This window comes from Python bivittatus, unplaced genomic scaffold (genome assembly GCF_059951505.1).
Source record: "Python bivittatus isolate LINGU-HERP-01145 unplaced genomic scaffold, Pbiv_v1 ctg000320_np1212, whole genome shotgun sequence".
NCBI classification, from domain to species: Eukaryota; Metazoa; Chordata; class Lepidosauria; order Squamata; family Pythonidae; genus Python; species Python bivittatus.
Window position 1 is genome coordinate 11282107 of NW_028277052.1, and position 17331 is coordinate 11299437.

The window sequence follows — 17331 nt, forward strand, 5'->3', positions numbered from 1 at the left end:
CTCCCAAATACTCCAAACTACAGTTCTGGGGATTTGCACAGAGAACTACAGCTTCCTCATTGTCTTCCTGGCAAATTCACAACACTGACATAGTTTATCCTCAGTCCCTTGTCTTTACAATTTGTGGATGTCTTTTCGAGACATTCTTCCTCCCCACCCCAAAGCCATGTGTGATTAGTTATTGAAATACATCAATTTACTGAAATGCAACACTTCTCCCTTCAGTTCAGCCCACTAGGCGATATTTCGTTTTTTTTCTCAAACAGACAAACTGTTGATGCAGCTAAAGTTCTCCATGTAAACAGTTTTAGTGACTGGAAGCAGAAAGGAAACCTTTGAACAGGCATATCAGAAGTCATCTAGGGGCATTTCTCCATAGTGACTTATAGCTTCTGCTAATGTCACCCAGCCATGACTGAGGCCATTAACATTTGTACTTATTACTGTTACTGCCTAACGATGGCTGAGTCACTAGTGGGGATCCTCCCTAGGATAAATGGCAGCCTTGACACTTTGGCAGACTCTGCCAAGCACATGCAACTTTCACATTTGCTAATGGGCAAAAAATGTGATTATCTGCACAATGAATTACAACCCAAAAGCGAGCTTGCCTAAACATGGGTTTTGGAAGTGTCAAGTCGGTTGGACACTGCTTTAAAAGGAAGAATTCATTTGGCCTTTTCTACAGAGGTGGTGAGGAAATAAAGTAAATGGTGGCTTTCAGCTTTGCCTGCTTTTTTTAATAGCATGAACTTCAAATTCGTACTATTGGTGTTGCAAAGCTCAAACATGGAGAGATTTTGCACACTGCAGGTTGAGATCCCGAAAGTCTATCTAAAGAAACAGCAGATTTTAGCTTTTTTCCATCCTACTTGAACATATTCTAGTAACTCCATTAAGCTTTAAAACAGCTTCATTATAAGACACCTTGTGGCATGGCACAAACATGCCATATTTCAGGTATGATTTTTAACTTCTAAGCTCAGGACAATTTAGCATAAATGCCAGTAAATTTTCACTTACCAGCTTGAAAGGCAGAAGCCTCAGGATCCAACTCCAGTAAGCATCTACGAATACAACAAAGGGCATTGCATAAGACAAGGGCCATAATCTCAGCGATAGTGGTGCAACATTGAATATGTTGGAAAAGGAAAAGCACAAATCCAAAGTTGGAAAATCAATATGTAATCAGAATTATGAAAATTCAACCACATAACTAAATCAGAAACCAATTTATGAAGGATAGAGTACTCTTTGGAAGTCTAAAGGATATGGGATTGAGTGTTGAAGTAGCAAGAGAGATTTAGCCGAAAGATCAATGTCCTGCCTAACGTTGAATATCTCTTCTTAGATGGTGCCAGTGATAATAAATCATCTGAAAAAACAAATGTATCCAGCTTTCACTTCAAAAACATTGCTCTACTTACCTGCTAATTTATGGAAATGCATTTACAACTAACCCATTATCTAAGGTTAAAGCAAGTTGGCAACTCTAACTTCTGATTTGTTTAAAATTCTGTATTTTTTCATGAACAGCCATGGTTTTAATGAGGGAAGAGAATAGGCAATGTATGTAAAAATGTAAACATGTGTGGAATACTTCATGTTAGAATTGATAAATGGAATGCAAACTGTAGAACACGAAACGAAAGATGGCATATCAGTTCTTATTTATTTTATTTATTTATTTATTATCAAACTTGTATGCCGCCCATCTCCCCCAACGGGTGACTCTGGGCGGCTCACAATAATAAAAAAGAAAAAACACAAGTTCCTCCAACCATGGATAAAATCTATAAATAATTAAAAAACATATATTAAAAATGCCCTAAAACCTCCTATAATTTTTAGCCCTAAAAACCTGCAAGATGCTGGGGAGGGGGGGACAAACCCATCACCCCACCAGCCATCTCCACAGGCATGGGCCCCCCTCCGGCCCCCAGGCCTTCTGGCAGAGCCAGGATTTAATCCCTTTCCTGGAGGCCACGAGGGAGGGGGCACACTGGATCTCAGGAGGCAAGATGTTCCATAGGGCGGGAGCTGCAGCAGAAAAGGCCCTCTGCCTAGACCCCACCAATCGAAATTCCTTGACTGGTGGGGTCTGCAACCTGCCCCTTCTGCTGGACCGAGTGGGGCGGGCTGAAAAGCAGTAAAGATCTCTTTCTCTACACCCAATCCCTTTCTGTGTCCAAACTAATTCTAAACCAGTTCCTGTACATTAAAAATCAGCAATGACAAATGAGGAATACCTTTTTGCCTGGGCAGAGTAAGATGTCACCTTTCGCCAGCAGATGCTGAGGAACTGACGTTCCTCCTCAGTGCTCTCTACAGCTGATCCCCATTCCCCTAAGCTAGGCTGCTGCTCTGAAGATGGATGGACCACAAAGGGGCATTACCCAGTGGTTAAAGAACATTCAGTTGTCATTCCACCCAACTTCTGTATGTAGAAAGAAGGTGACAGTGGTAAGAAGGCACTTTCTTGTCTTTTGTCCCAGGCTGAAAGCAGCCTGCCTCTCCTTACACTGATTTTTATTTTTTAGTGCTAGACATACAGACTCCAAAGAACTGTATCTACTTATTCATATGTGATGTTCATCCTTTGGTTGGTGATTCCATCTGCCTCTCATTTCACTTCTCTTAACCTGAATAGCTAAATCAAGACTTTGAAAGTCCAACAGCTGCCATTGCTCTAGACCAGGTTTCTCAACCTTAGCAACTTTAAGAGGTGTGGACTTCAACTCCCAGAATTCCCCAGCCAGCATGGGGAAATAAATATGGTTGGCTGGAGAATTCTGGGAGTCAAAGTCCACACCTCTTAAAGTTGCTAAGGTTGAGAAACCCTGCTCTAGACTGAGAAGATGGAGAATTGTAGCTAAGAAAGGAAATGTATGTGGGATTTTCGAGAAGAAAAGCAGATTAGTCCTTATATTTCATATTTCATTTTTTGTCACAATTGCTTTGAAAGAAAACCCAGTTTTATAGCTGCATTTGCTACACTGGAATTTTGTTTTATGACCGACTTTAGTGTGTAAAAGTTTTATATTATTTTACCTCATTAGACCTGCAGATTCCCACCATTAAATTAAAACCCCCAAATATGGTACAGTGAGCACAATGTTAAGATTCAGGCCTGCCAAACCTCAGTTCAAACTTTCTGTCAGCTATAGTGGTGATTAGAGATATAAAATAAATCAGTGGTGGATTTCTTTAGGAATGGATAAATGTGATATTTCGAAATGGGCTCTGAATCAGCATTGAGGGGTACCGTGAAGGGAGTCGATTATCATCTATCATTCTCGGATCAAACCTACACAAAAAAATGTTTATGAGCAATGTGTTCAAGAATAAATACATCTTTGAAAGTTACATATTGAAAGACATAGTGATGTAAAGAGAGAGAGAGAATGCTTACATCTGAGAAATCCAGATTTACAAAACTGCATCACAGAAACTGAGGTAAAGAAGAAGGTAATCAGGGAAATTTGTGTTAAAGGACAAGATTTCTCAGGGAATAAACGTGAAACACTACATACAGTATATATTTAAGAGAAGCTGTGTACGATAGGAAAACATACCCACAAAAGAGTGTAGAATTTTAAAGATTTGCTAGGTTAAAATCATTTTAAATGCTTTTGGGAATCATATAAAGAAATAAAACAGAAAACAGCAGATTTAGAATATAACCCCTTCTTCTCCCATCCACAGGAAGAAATAACTCTTACAATGGCCCCTTCCCCATCGCTTTCACACATTTTTCTCAAAGTAAAGCTATCTGAATCATAGGCAAATGTATTAGAAGTACCTGATTAACAAGCTAACCATTTATATGATTAACTAGATTAATCCTGGGAATTTTTTTAAGACTTGGGCATGGTTACCCAACTGGAAACTACAGATGTATCTGTCCTTTACTACAAAATATCTCATGAGAAACAGCTCATAATCTTCCAGGGCTTACAAATCACCTTCGTCCTCCTTTTTCCCTCCTTCCACCCCTCAGCCTCCCATTACTACAAATGGTTCATACACACCCCCACGCACACTCCCAGCCCTGGTTTGCACTGACCCACTGTTCAAAGCAATGCCTTAAACAGCTCATATTTTGTTAATTGTACAAGCCTAATGGAGGAATGTATTGGCAAGAAAGGGGTAACAGCCATCAGGCCAGCAATAAAACAAAATTAATGGTCCATAGGAAGAAATCATGTCCACTTAATATCAGCTTTGAAACTCTAATAAAATAATGTGATATCAACAGCAGCAGTGCGTTCTCTCTCATTCTCAGACACTCATACACAATGTACGCAGATTGCTTACATCACATTAAATCACTCATAAAACAGGCCCAGTTCAACTGAAGCTCACAAGATCCTCCAGGGAACATAGCAGACCAGAAATATTTTGTGTAAGGATCATTACCAGCATGCACAGCTGTAGTAACACCCACAAAATCCAGCCCAGAGGCAACTCTGTGGGGAGAGAAGCATATCCGGAATAGAATATGAGGTCTTCATCAGTGCTTTAGTAGCCCTTTGAAAAAATGCTGCTCTACTGAACACTTTGAACACCAGCTGGAAACCTGGCTCCACAGCAGATAATGCTGGAGAAAAAAAAAGGGGGGGGGCTTTTGCCTGTGTCACCAGGAGCAAGACAAAAGACAATACGTGGAAGACAATTGGCTTTAGAAATTCTGTCAAAGCAGTAGAGAATGTTCATGAAATCCTGGTGGCTGGAGTATAATTTTCTTGCATCTCTTTCCTGACAAGGTAGCTCAAGGATGTATGTGAATGTCCTTGCCTTTCACTGCACTATCATCTGTTAAGCAATATACAGCATGCTAGATTTTCTGGTCTCAGTAGGATCCCAAGGGAAGACATCCTGGGGGTATCTTTTCCACCTGGGTTTTTCAGCAGCAGGGCCATTGCAGTGTCCCCGCAGAAGGGAAGCCCTGTCCTTGAGAAATTGTGAGAGAATTCTCCTTTTCTTGTTAAAATCCCGAAAAATGGCCCATTTAATTCCTCTGCTCACAAATTTGGTGGAAAATTCAAAAGACCCATTTCTACAGGTCCTCAGAAAGGACGGGAATAATCTTCCCATCTCTGTAAGCAACGACACTATCAGAGTTCAAAACATAAGATCAGTTATGAGACTGATCCAAACTTTCCCTCACTTGCCCAACAAACAGTAAGAGAAGAGGATAGCATAGTGAAGAAGTTTACAATGCCTCTGGGGCATGTCCCTACCCAGTCTGCTTAAGCTAGCTGGCCCTGGAGGAGCTAGTCCTAATCTGTCTTCCGGATGTGATCTACCTGCCAGCTCCCTTAATTTAGGAGAATCTTGGGCCACCTGCTGTCCAGTAAATCACAGAAGGCCTCCCTGCAGTTCTTCTGGGAAGAAATCTCAACCATCAGCAGAAAGTTAGAAAAAAAATTGTCCTGGATAATTGAGAAATGGACGCTTTGATTTGCATGAGAAAAGAAAATCTAACCTGTGTCAACAAGGCGTTTTACTTCACAGTACATTAGGTGAACTCTATTAAAATAAATCTCTTCCTTTTACACCAGCCTCTCCAATACTTTAGACCAATCATCTAAGTGAAGGAAACTTGATTTTTCTTCTCTCTCTCTCTCATACACAAACTGAACCGTGGATTTCTCCTTCAGAGGCTTTCTGACCTTCACTAGATCTGGCCCAATTATAATGAGAAGGTTGCCATGGGCCTGATAAAGATAAGCATGATGCCAACTCTGTTGTAAGTTAAACAGACCCCAACCATCAGATAGTATAAAATGGTACCATCCAATGACTTGTAATCCTCCCACTGCACAGATGGGATACGTTAAATCGATGCCTGCCTGGTAGAGCAAAGAACCTCCTACACATCCAAAGTATGACCTGGTCTTCGTGATCATGGTTGTAATACCTTAAAGGTCCAGTATCTGAGAATGTTTGGAAAAGTATCTCATAGCCCCTCTCTCTAGAATTTTGTTCAAATGCAGATGTATGGAAATAATAATAATCTCATTGAGTTTGCACAACTGCAATTTGTGATGGGGTCACATCAAACTAGCACTAAATTAATACGAAGCACAGAAAGACTGGGGTTCTGTTATCAAGTACAGGTGAACGAGAATGGTCAATGGGTTTACTTTACATATATCTATAGCGATCATATCTTCTTGGAAAAAATAAAGGACAAACCTTAAAAAGGTTCATAAGAATAAAAAAAAATGTTTATCTTTATAACTTTGCTTTACAAAGGAAAATCCAAGAGCGAAACCAAGAAAATAAAAATTAAATAAATCTAAAGGGCAACTTTCTGAAACAAAGGATTGGCTTTTAGACTAAAGAACATCTGGTCACATATACCAGAACACTGCACAACCTATCCCAAAATGTGCTGTTTTTTCTTTATATATGCAAAATAGGCACCCGTGTGTTTATACATCAATATCTGTATATAATACAGGTATGCATACACCGTACCTACCATTTCAGAGCACTAGGAAGCTGACTTGAGCCAGCCTGGGTTATTTGTGTGGGCTTGGCACAGTCACCAAAGAGGGAGAATGAATCCTCAAAATGAGGGAGAGAAGGTATGAATTTGAAGAAAATGTACAAATGTTAATTCTGATATATGTATGCAAATTTGGAAAATACGATTGTAATTTAAATCTAAGAAAAATGGAGTCTGCTGTCCAGTTGCTATGTGTGGATGGGCAGTTTCTAGAGTCCTGCTGATCTCTTTTTATGATTCCTTGAGCTGGATTCAGTACAGAGCTGTCCTTTGTAAAGCAGGGCACAGATGCACAAAGCTCTGTGCTGCTTGGAAGCATGTCTCCCATCTCTGTCTAGATTTCTTTCTCATTGGAATCTCCTTTGAGTCAAGCCCAGTTCTTGACAACTTCACAGCCACAACCATGACGATTTTGTTGATATTGGTGCTACTTTCTAGTCTAGTTTACAGCCCCGGTATTCCCTAAAGTTGTCTCATCCAAGTACTAACCAGACCTGGCCCTGCTTAACTTCCAGGCTCCCCAGATATGTTGGCCAAGTATTGACTTGTTCTTTATTCAGTTTTTATTTTAATTCAAAGGGGATGTTTCCACAATGAGTTATGATCCTTCCCTATAACCATTCATCTGATGAAGCAGAGTCTAATCACAAGAATGTTCCAGTTGGATCAGACCACTACCACGTTCCAACAGAGGTCAACTGCATGTCTTTGGAAATCCCAAAGCCAAACATAAAGGGGGAAAATATTATTCACTGCATTGTGATCCACTGACCACTCTCAGGTACATACGGCCTCTGAATACAAGATTCCAGTTGAGTGCCAAAACAAATCCATTCATTTGTCAGGTCCCACTAGATGCTTTGTCTGTAAGTACATAATGTATTCACTGTAACAAGATTAACAAAATTACCCCATCTGGAAAATGCAGACCAAGGTAAATTAACAAGTGGTGGCCACAATAGAAAAAAAGTAATCTGCAACCACGCATAGCCAATGGTGTTTTTAAAAGGCAATAAAAGCAATGGTATATACATTCTTATTGTTAAAATGCAATTAGAACTTCTCTTGATATATACCACCTCTGGTCACAATGGCATGTTCCATGCTGTAGAAGCAATTAAAAAAACTCAACTAACCAGCTTATCCTGTTTTCCAGGCTGCTCGGTGAAAACCCAGGCAATAAAGTGACATTTCAGTCACATCTGAGCTCTCTAGCTAATTCAAAATAATCCACTTTTAATGGAAAGCAATATATAAGGGATAGTGACATTTTGTTGAGTTCTTCTTTGTTTTAAGCTCCAAGTATCCTGGAAGTTATCAAAGTTACCAATAAACATATTACTTCTGCACAAGCTGGGCATATTACCATAAATATCTACAGGTTTTTGAGAGGCATTTTATTGCATTTCTTTTTATTTCAAGCTCCTGTATTTCAGGCTCCTGTGCTTCATATAAGAAGCTATAAAAATAAGCATGCCTTCCATTACATTGGCCAGTAACCAACATATTTGGTGCACTGGTGGGGTCTCTTATTTATTCTAAAATAGATATTCAGTACATCCACTAAGGATAGTCCCTTTCATTCTTTTTTTATTACTATGGCCACAAAATTGTAAGAAATTGTCCCAAAATAACAGCTCAGGTGGCATCAGATTTCAAAGGACCAGAACAATTAGATCTTCTGCATCTTGCAGGCATTCCAGTACCTGCAGAGATGTTTCTTCAAATACAATCCTTTTTTTAAGGGTCTTTTTTTAGCATCACCCATGGGAAGCCTGAAGTTCAATGACATGCACGCACGCACGCACACACACACACACAGAGGCATTTTTATTTAGTTTGGTACCTTGACTCACCCAACAATTGCTGACATGGTCTAAAAGATACAGCATATTCCTCTGCTGCACACTGAATGATTGTAATCAATTGCTTAAAATCAAAATGAACTTTTATTTGAAGATTAGTCCCATTGACTCTGGTGGAATTTATCCCCAAACATACTTTGGGATCCTAGTGACTAGGAAGAAATGAATATCCATTGGGAGAATTGATAATTTGTATTATAGAGACATTACTGGCTGTAATATCCACACTTATCATGATGTTGTTTTGGGCGTGGATTTTAAAGTAATATCTTAAAACCCTCCAGAGCTGTTGAACCAGTAACAATCAAGGTATGTAGAGTCCACCATGGGCCAGGATAGGTTTATGTGTGTCTCCTGATTCCCTTTCAACCATGAGATTTGATAAAGCAAAGGAGGCCATCAAACAAAGACTAGATTAAAAAGAACTTCAAAATAACCTTGCAACTGCCCCAAAGCTATACTAACTTTATAACAAATCAAGAAAACTGCAACCTGCACGATACCTATATAAGTTATCTAATTCTCAATATTGCTGGGCCTTCTCTACATGATGGTGCAATGCCCTTCCCTCTGCATCATGGATGTAGATATAACAAGACACCCCTTTCTCACAGAAGATGCCCCTGGGCCTTTGATGGTTGAAAACTTAGAACTTGTCTTTTTGAGGTATAGATTTTACAAGAATCACGTTCCCAAGAAACCCAACCTTTAATAGATAGACTACCCAGCCATTCAGACCAATAGTATTTAGAACTTTTCCTAAAAGGTAAGCACCCTGAAATAGCTTATACAATTGCTAAATTCTGTGCCCAAGTCATCAAACTTTGCCATGTTCAAACCCAACATCTTTACTGATTTATTAGATTTTGCTGAATTCTCAGATTGTATGTGGTTGTTTTAACTTTTATGAGCTAGTCTTGGACTATAATAAAATATTTGTTCATTCACCATGGGCCAGGGTAGCTCTTACAAAACAAATATCAGTCTCCCTATTTTAACCAGTATCATACTACAGTGGAATGAAGAATGCACTCATATTGCACCAGCTACAGTATAACTAATCAGTATTCACAACATGACCAATCAACAGAGTTGATTTTAACTGTTATCTGTTTTGATGTTACAAAAAACTGATTAACAGCTATGGATAAGGAGTTACTACCACACATATTCTGGGATCACATAAAAAAATTGGTAAGCAGGCTTTACTGTAAAAAGAGACAGACTGACGTTCATTTTACATGGTCAAGCCAAGTGTTTGCTAGCTTAGAAAAATTTATTTGTTTGTCATATTATATAGCTGTCCATCTCACACCAAAATTTATTGCTTTCCTTTCAATAGTTATTTTAGAATGGGCAGCTGAAATTTATCTAGGATATCATTGCACTATCAATTCCTTTTAGATGGCATCATCTGGCACTGTACATTCAACCCTTTCCCTATGTGAAATAAAAAATTCCTTGCCTTAGAAAGAATACATTTAATATTAGACAGTGTAACCAGCAGCCAAATAACTAAAGACACAATATAACTATTCTAATTAATCTTTGTTTGGGCTGGTTGGTTGAAAAACAAAAAACACAGCTCATCCTTGCATGGTATATAAAATAAGGCTCTCAAAACACATGTTAATAAGTTTAAGAGTTATAGTCTTTGTGGACAGGGTTTAAAGACCAAGGGATTCTCCTACAGTCCCCCTTGAATCTAGAAACAAGGCCCACATCTAAGGTAGAAAAGATAGATGAATACTAAGAAATCTAGGGACATCACTTCTGCATCTTGGACCTACAAACAAAGCTGTTGGCTATCATATCAAGAAAAAAGCCCAAGGTCTCTTCATGCTGATAAATTACACATAGAAGGATTCTTTGAGAGGGAAATATGAACACATCTGCCATTTCTATTCTCTGGTTTTTCCAGGTTCTTGTTTTTTCTAGGGACATGCATAGGCTTGATAATCATACCAGCTCAGAACAGTGATTAAAAATAGGCAGGTGACTAGTAGGTCTGTATTAAGCAAACATGCTTTGTCTCAACTACTTATCTCATCAGTTGCAATAATGCAATGGGCCTCATCAAGGGGCTTAACAAAGTTTCTGGGGTCTCCTCTGCACTTCTAGAAACTTCATTAGGGACTTCCAGGAAGGGTCAGAAATGTCATGCATGAGAAGAGTGACCAAGAAGACCCCAGAAATGACACAAGACAAAGCAATGGGATCATGCTCTCTTTAGAAGAGGGGTGAGGTGGACTTGAAGCATTACTGAAGCAACTGAAACATTCTGTCCAGCCCCAGTTCGGCACTTAGGTTTGAAAACAAGCAACTGAAACAAAAGAAAACAACAATTAAATAGAAGCAGTAATTTATAAGGAGAAGGAACATTTGAAACAGTTTGCTTGAATAAGAACATAATCACTTCTTATCCTGAGAGGGAGGATGCCAGGTGATTGGTTATGAGGAAGACATCTCAAAGCTGCAGTGCTACCACAAAGAAGATCCTGTCACTTGTGCTTACTCATTTATGATGTTGGCATAAACAGCAGGATTCTAAGACACCCCTTAGAACGTGGACCAAATAATGTGAGGGATCTGTTCAGTGGCTCTGTGAAATTACCCTACAAGAATAGAAGATGCATGGCATGAAAGAAAATCATATCATCAACAGAGATTGTAGAAGCAGTTAAGCAGTCAAGATAACAAAGAAATTTGTCACTGATTTCACTAGAAAAGGAATTTGCAAAGTCTGCAAGAACATTCCTGCCGCGACACAGAGAGCAGTGTAAAACAGAGGGACTGAGAACAACATGAATTTAGAAGTGAAAAGAGCTTTTGAAAAAGTTTATATCAGATTCAGAAAAAGCACATTAAAAAGCTTGCATCAAGGAAATTTACGCAACAAAGAATGACTTCAGTGTGACACTTAGCATTACATCAGCTTTGAACTGGAGGCTATGAACAATAAGAATAAGCAGCCAAGGCTTGAACATTGACACAAGTTATGAGATGAAAAAGAAGACCTGGGCAGTTAAGCCCAACATTGTTAGCATCCATAGGCAAAACCTTTTGCCTTGCTTGCTGTTGCCAAACAATGAATTTTGAAATGAAGATTCCCAGTAGGATTACAAGATCCAGGACTTCACCTTGCACCATCCAAACATCTACTTAATTTTCAGCCCCAGCCCTCTGGGTGTTTATGACAGATTAAAAATGTTCCTTGCTTACTAAACAACTTATTCCCCAGATAAAATAACATCACACTCTCTGTCTGACCCTGACACATAACCTCATCCTGGGAAGCTTGTCAATACATTCTTGTGAAATGTTTTCAGACCTCACTTCTGAAACATGGCTTTTGTGAAGCCTTCCTAGACCTTCAACTATGCTCTCCAACATAAAAGAAAAGAACACAGTAAAGGGGATTTGACAGAAAGAATTATTCAAGATGCATAAGACTCATGCATTTTTAATGCTCATTCTGAAATCTAGAAGTTGAGGTGGGAAGACACGTTTGGGAAAAAAAATCAGTTAACTAACTTTTTTCAGTTCTGGAGTTGAAAGTGTAATTTGCTTCAGACATCAATACTACTGTCTAGCAATTCACCTACATCTGATTTGGAGGCTTTATGTTTTATAGGATTATTTGTACCAAAAAACAAAACAAAACCAAAAAAAACAAAAAACAGCTGATACCAGCAGACAATCCGAAATAAAAATTTAGAGGAAACCCTGCAAGTAGGAAAACATGTATTTGAAATGTTATAGTTCTAATTATTATTTGAACTATACAGAGAGGAAGGAAGGAAGGAAGGCAGACAGGCAGGCAGGCAGGCAGGCAGGCAGACAGGCAGGCTTTAAATTTCCAGGTATTAGTTTCTACTTTTTCACTTTCATTTTATTATTTTCACTTTTTTCACTTCAGAAACAAGAGCCCTAGCACAAATTCCACATGGAGCTCATGGTTGGTCACACCCCAGTTTACTTTTCTGAGAATATATCCAATCAAAATTTCTAGAAGCAATCTTGTAAGTTTCCAATTGTATTTCCCACTTCATGTTGTGGCTCAGAGCTAAACTTTGGAAGGCTCTGAATCACAATGTTTAACTATTGATTAAGATTAAATATGACATGTCATCATCCAAACTGACTGGTGGCAAAACATGGTGCATAGGACAACGGAGGAAAAAAAACATTGTAATTTTAGTGGCAGTGTTCCTAATTTTTAATTTTTTTTCCTGTAGATGTTAGATGTTTTCCACTGTGCATACTTATGTGCATGATCTGGGTCACTGACTGAACAAGAGGGAGAAGGAAAGAAAGAAATTGTTAGCATGATTATTGATCAATTATTGATCTAAAAGGTACTCCCCTCTTTTGGAGTAAAGACCCTGGAAATCCAGTCAAAGAGCAAGTATGACCTCAAACTAACCTTCTCTCCACTTTAAAACAATGTTTGCTCCACAGTTAAACAGTGCAGAGATCTTGCCTCCCAATTCAATGTTTGTGCCTCTCATTTAGGTTTTCTTCCAGTCATGTACAAAAGATGCTGTCTGCTGCAACAGTATGAATGCTAACTTCTAAATGGAAGTATTTTCCAACCTATAATGTTCCTAAAGCATGAAAACTGAATCTCAGGGTGAACAATATTATCAACTCCATGAAATATATTGAAATAAATCCTGGAGTTTATACTGACCTTGCTGTACTTTTCAGTATTGAGGTTAAGTTGTCTCTTGGCTATAAGGGTGTCAGTAAAATGAGAAAACCAAAAATAAAGCAATTGTTGCTGTATAGGAAACTCACAAGTCTTCCGAGGTTCATCAAATACAAAACACATTTGTGCATTAAAAGAATTAAGACCTTCATAAAACCCACTGCCCAGCATGGACTTGTTCTCATGGACTTTCTGGACTTGTGGAATGTAATAGTCAGTTAGGACAGGACAATCAACTGTGCTTAGAATTGTCTGGGATTTTAGCACAAAGATATGACAAAGACTTGTAAGTATCTGAAACTGAGTGCATTTCAAACACATGTAATCATGGTAAGGCATTATTAAAATACTTTCAATAATAACGCTTTTTCTTTTCAGCATTAGGAGAGAAAAATAAGATAGGAACTAATGCTCTGGTGATTTATGACTTGCTGATCATCAACATGGTAGGAGGTTTCTAAGAGCTAGACAGGGAAGCTTTAAAGAAATAAAACTATTAGTTGACGGAACTGGGTCTTAAGTCAACACAATGATTTCTCAATTCAACTTCTTCACAGGAGACTAAAAGTGCATACACACACCCATGAGTTATATCTCCTAACATCTGACAGAAGATAACAAATGTGTCTGGTTGTCTATTGTAGAATCGGACAAGGGGAGGAAGAGCAAGGAACTGTGGGGAAAACCTCACTGGCTATAGAAAGCAAAAGACTGAACCTTACATTCTAATATTATCCAGCCTCTTCTACACCCAGAGATCCTTGTTTCAAACCAATGGGAGGGTTCACAAAATTCCTAGCATGCAACAGTCATTCAAGTAGGCTCTTTCCCTTAGTTATATCGTGCTCTTCAAATAATATACTGATTGGTTGCTCAAGGTGAGTAAGTACCCAGGCCCCAAAAGCCACAATGCCAGCTTTGATTTAGAATTAAGTTTGACAAATATTAAAGATAACAACTAGCTCTTTGGGGACCAATATGGATGGAAAATAAAATGTCAAATTTGTTACACGGAATCTGCCCATCTGGTAACCCAGGTTTCTGCATTATTTTGACTGTTATTAATAAATCCTGGTTTAATCCAAGTCCTTTCTATAGCCATTTCAGTAGCCCAGGAATAAAAATCTGATAGTAATCAGACAATACAACATTTGAAACCTCTGAAACAACCCTTGAATTATCAAATTTTAAGCATAAAATTTTTAAAATTCCCAGGATAAAAGTACTTAGGTCTACCAAAACTCTTATTGTGGCAAAATGCCTGTTTGGACACTCAAACTTTTTACTGGTTATAATTGCTTTCTAGAAAAAAATAACTGCTTTCCAGAAGCCTAAAAGGCCCAAAAGTTAAATGTATCAGCACCCACATCTGGAGGCAAAGCCACCTCTTTTCTGACAATACAGGAAAAAATGCTGACAGAGTGTGTCACCAGTAAAGGCACCCAGTTGATCTGTTAAATGCAGCAGTATTTAAATAACAGTAAATTCTCTAAGGAGAACCAGTTAAGTGTAGTGGTTCAGGCAGCAGGCTAGAACCCCAGAAGGCCATGAGTTCTAGTCACACCTTAGGCACAAAGGAAGCTGGGTGTCTTTGGGCCAGTCACTCCCTCTCAGCCTAGGAAGAAGGCAATGGCAAACTACAGTGGTACCTCGGGTTACGAACTTAATCCATTCCATGACTCTGGTCGCAACTCAAATTAGTCGCAACCCGAGGCAAATTTTCCCATAAGGTTCAATGTAAATACGGTTAATCCGTTCCGCCCTCCGAATTTGGTTGCACCCCGAGGCAAATTTCCCCATAAGGTTCAATGTAAATACGGTTAATCCGCCCTCCGAATTTGGTCGCAACCCGAGGCAAATTTCCCCATAAGGTTCAATGTAAATACGGTTAATCCATTCTGAAACATATGCATTTTATTTTTAAACCACAAAAACATGAAAAAAAGTACAGTACAGCACAGTATGAAGAGGGAGAATGGGGTGGGGAGGCAGTTATTGTTTGGAGGGAGAGTCCCCCTCCAAAAGGACATCGGGGAGATCTCCTTCAGGGGTTTCCTCTCTTCTTTGCCTCTTAGCTGCAGGCTCAGTTCTGGGGAAAAACCTGTCTAAAGTCAGTTGTTTTTTCCTGCGCTACATAACCCTCCGGAAATGAGAGAACACGTTATCGTTCATCATCATTATTTTTGCCAAGCCTGCTCTGCATTTTCTTTGGAGCCATGCTGACAAGCACACCAAAAACCTTCCAAAACACCACAAAACACACCACAAGCCTCACCGAACGTCTCCTTGCTGCCGCGATCTCGCCCACAGGAAGCCGCAACCGCGTGGCAGCAGGGAAAATGGCCGCAGATCCGGTTCGTAACCTGAGGTAAATTTTTGTGGCCGGAGCTGGTCGTAACCCGAAAAATTCGTTAAAAGAGGCATTCGTAACCCGAATGAATGAACCCGTACCACTGAAAGCTTGCTAAGAAAACTGCAGGCATTCATCCAGGCTGTCAGGAGCCCACACTAACTCGAAGGTACACACACACACACACACACAAAACCTATCTAAGTTCCTGAACATGATCACTATTGAACTAGTTTGCTTAAGAAATGACAATCTTACTTTATTAGCCTGAAATTGACTGAGACCCAGATTTTGATTACTCTTAACTCATGATTTCAAGTGATAATGTCCTATGTCCATTTTTGTTGTGTTTTTTGGCAGGACTGGACAAGGCAACTCAGACATTTTATGTAGGTATGAGTCAAATGTGGATAGGCATCTTTGGTAATTGCCTTAACGTGAGTGGTATTTTCATCTGCAGTTTGATATTTGCCTCAAATATTTCTTTTTTAATCAAACGTCAGTAGCAATTCTAATTCTGAATGATTATAAATAAGAACAGTCATATGTTGGGCCAGAAAAAGCCCCATTGATGAAAAAGCAGGAGGACTTTGTTTGAAATTTTGAAGGACATGTATATTATAAGAGAGAGAAGGAGTTGAAGCTATGCTTCCTGGTCCATGAAAAGCAAAATGGGTAGGCAGGGAGATAAGAGAGTTATGAGTCTTTCAGGAATTGTTGAACTACAATTCTCAACATAATGACCAGGATTGCTGGGAACTGTATTTCAGAAGCATCTGGAGGGCCACAAATCTCCACCCCTAAGAAATGGAGAAGTCAAAGGAGAAACAAAATTTCAAAAATACCTGAGGTTATCAGGCCTCAATGCATTTCAAAATGTGGTTGTGGTTGTTTTCCTTTTTCAGAGTCAGTTGGAGAGATTAGACCTTAAGTCTACATCAGCTTTCTTCAACCTGGACTTCTTCAGATGCTTTGAAGTTGAGATCTATCATATCCAGGATTAGATGTTTTTGAAGTCTAACACTTCTGGTCAGCACAAGAATGGGAAAGACTGCTCTGTGTAATTCTAATTCTGGATTCACTGATGTAGCCAACAACTGTGGGGAACAAAAATGCCCCTGGGAATGACATTATGTCCTGATGTAGTGTCATTCCCACTGAGACATACTCAGTGAGGAATGTCCCCAAGCTGCCGTTAGTTGCAGTTCCACTGTCTCTGAAGTAGTGGAAAGCACTCTTTAAAAAGCAGTTAAAAGAAAACAGTACAACCCACATAATGATAACCCTCCCTTCCTTCCAAATTAAGACTTTTCTGCTACCCTGAAATATCGTATCCGAAGAATGCAATCAATCAATCAATCAATCATCAGGAGCCATTTTTCTTCTCCCGAATTGCAAAAATAGCTCCGGCTATTGGGCAGTTTAAAATAAATAAAATAAAAAAGACACAAAACCCACAACTGAACATTAATTTGGCCAAGACCTGCAATGCAGAATCTGGGCCCAGGTGAACCGAAACAGTCTGCCTTCATGTAAGACAACTTTCATTGTCTACTGAGTTACTTCCTTTATATTCACAATTACATCTTCTTGGTTTGGAAATAGAAATGTCACGGACATGTTTGCATTTTATTTTAATCATGGCCTTGTCGCAAAAAGTTGCAAACTGCAAAAAGGGGGGGGGAACCCCTTCGAAAACAAAAGAAAAAAATCCTTCAAGGAATGATCTCAGTGTGGAATTTAAATGACTCCTTAATTCAAGAGATGGATTGCCAAGGGGGAAAATGTTTCGATAAACACTGATTTTCTTACACAGTGTCCCAGAGATATACTGAGAACTACCTATAGCCGCCCTGCACGGGGAGGTGAACATTTATCAGTAATTGGG

At 39.1% G+C, this 17331-nt stretch overlaps 1 protein-coding gene across 2 annotated transcripts in view; it reads right to left on the minus strand.

Moving 5' to 3' along the window:
- PKNOX2 (PBX/knotted 1 homeobox 2) overlaps positions 1-17331 on the minus strand; it is a 268356-nt gene that overhangs the window by 211013 nt on the left and 40012 nt on the right. For both annotated transcript variants that reach the window (XM_088139092.1, XM_088139091.1), the window contains exon 4: positions 1024-1067. The gene's annotated coding sequence lies outside the window, so the exon portion shown is untranslated. The remainder of the gene's footprint in view (positions 1-1023; positions 1068-17331) is intronic.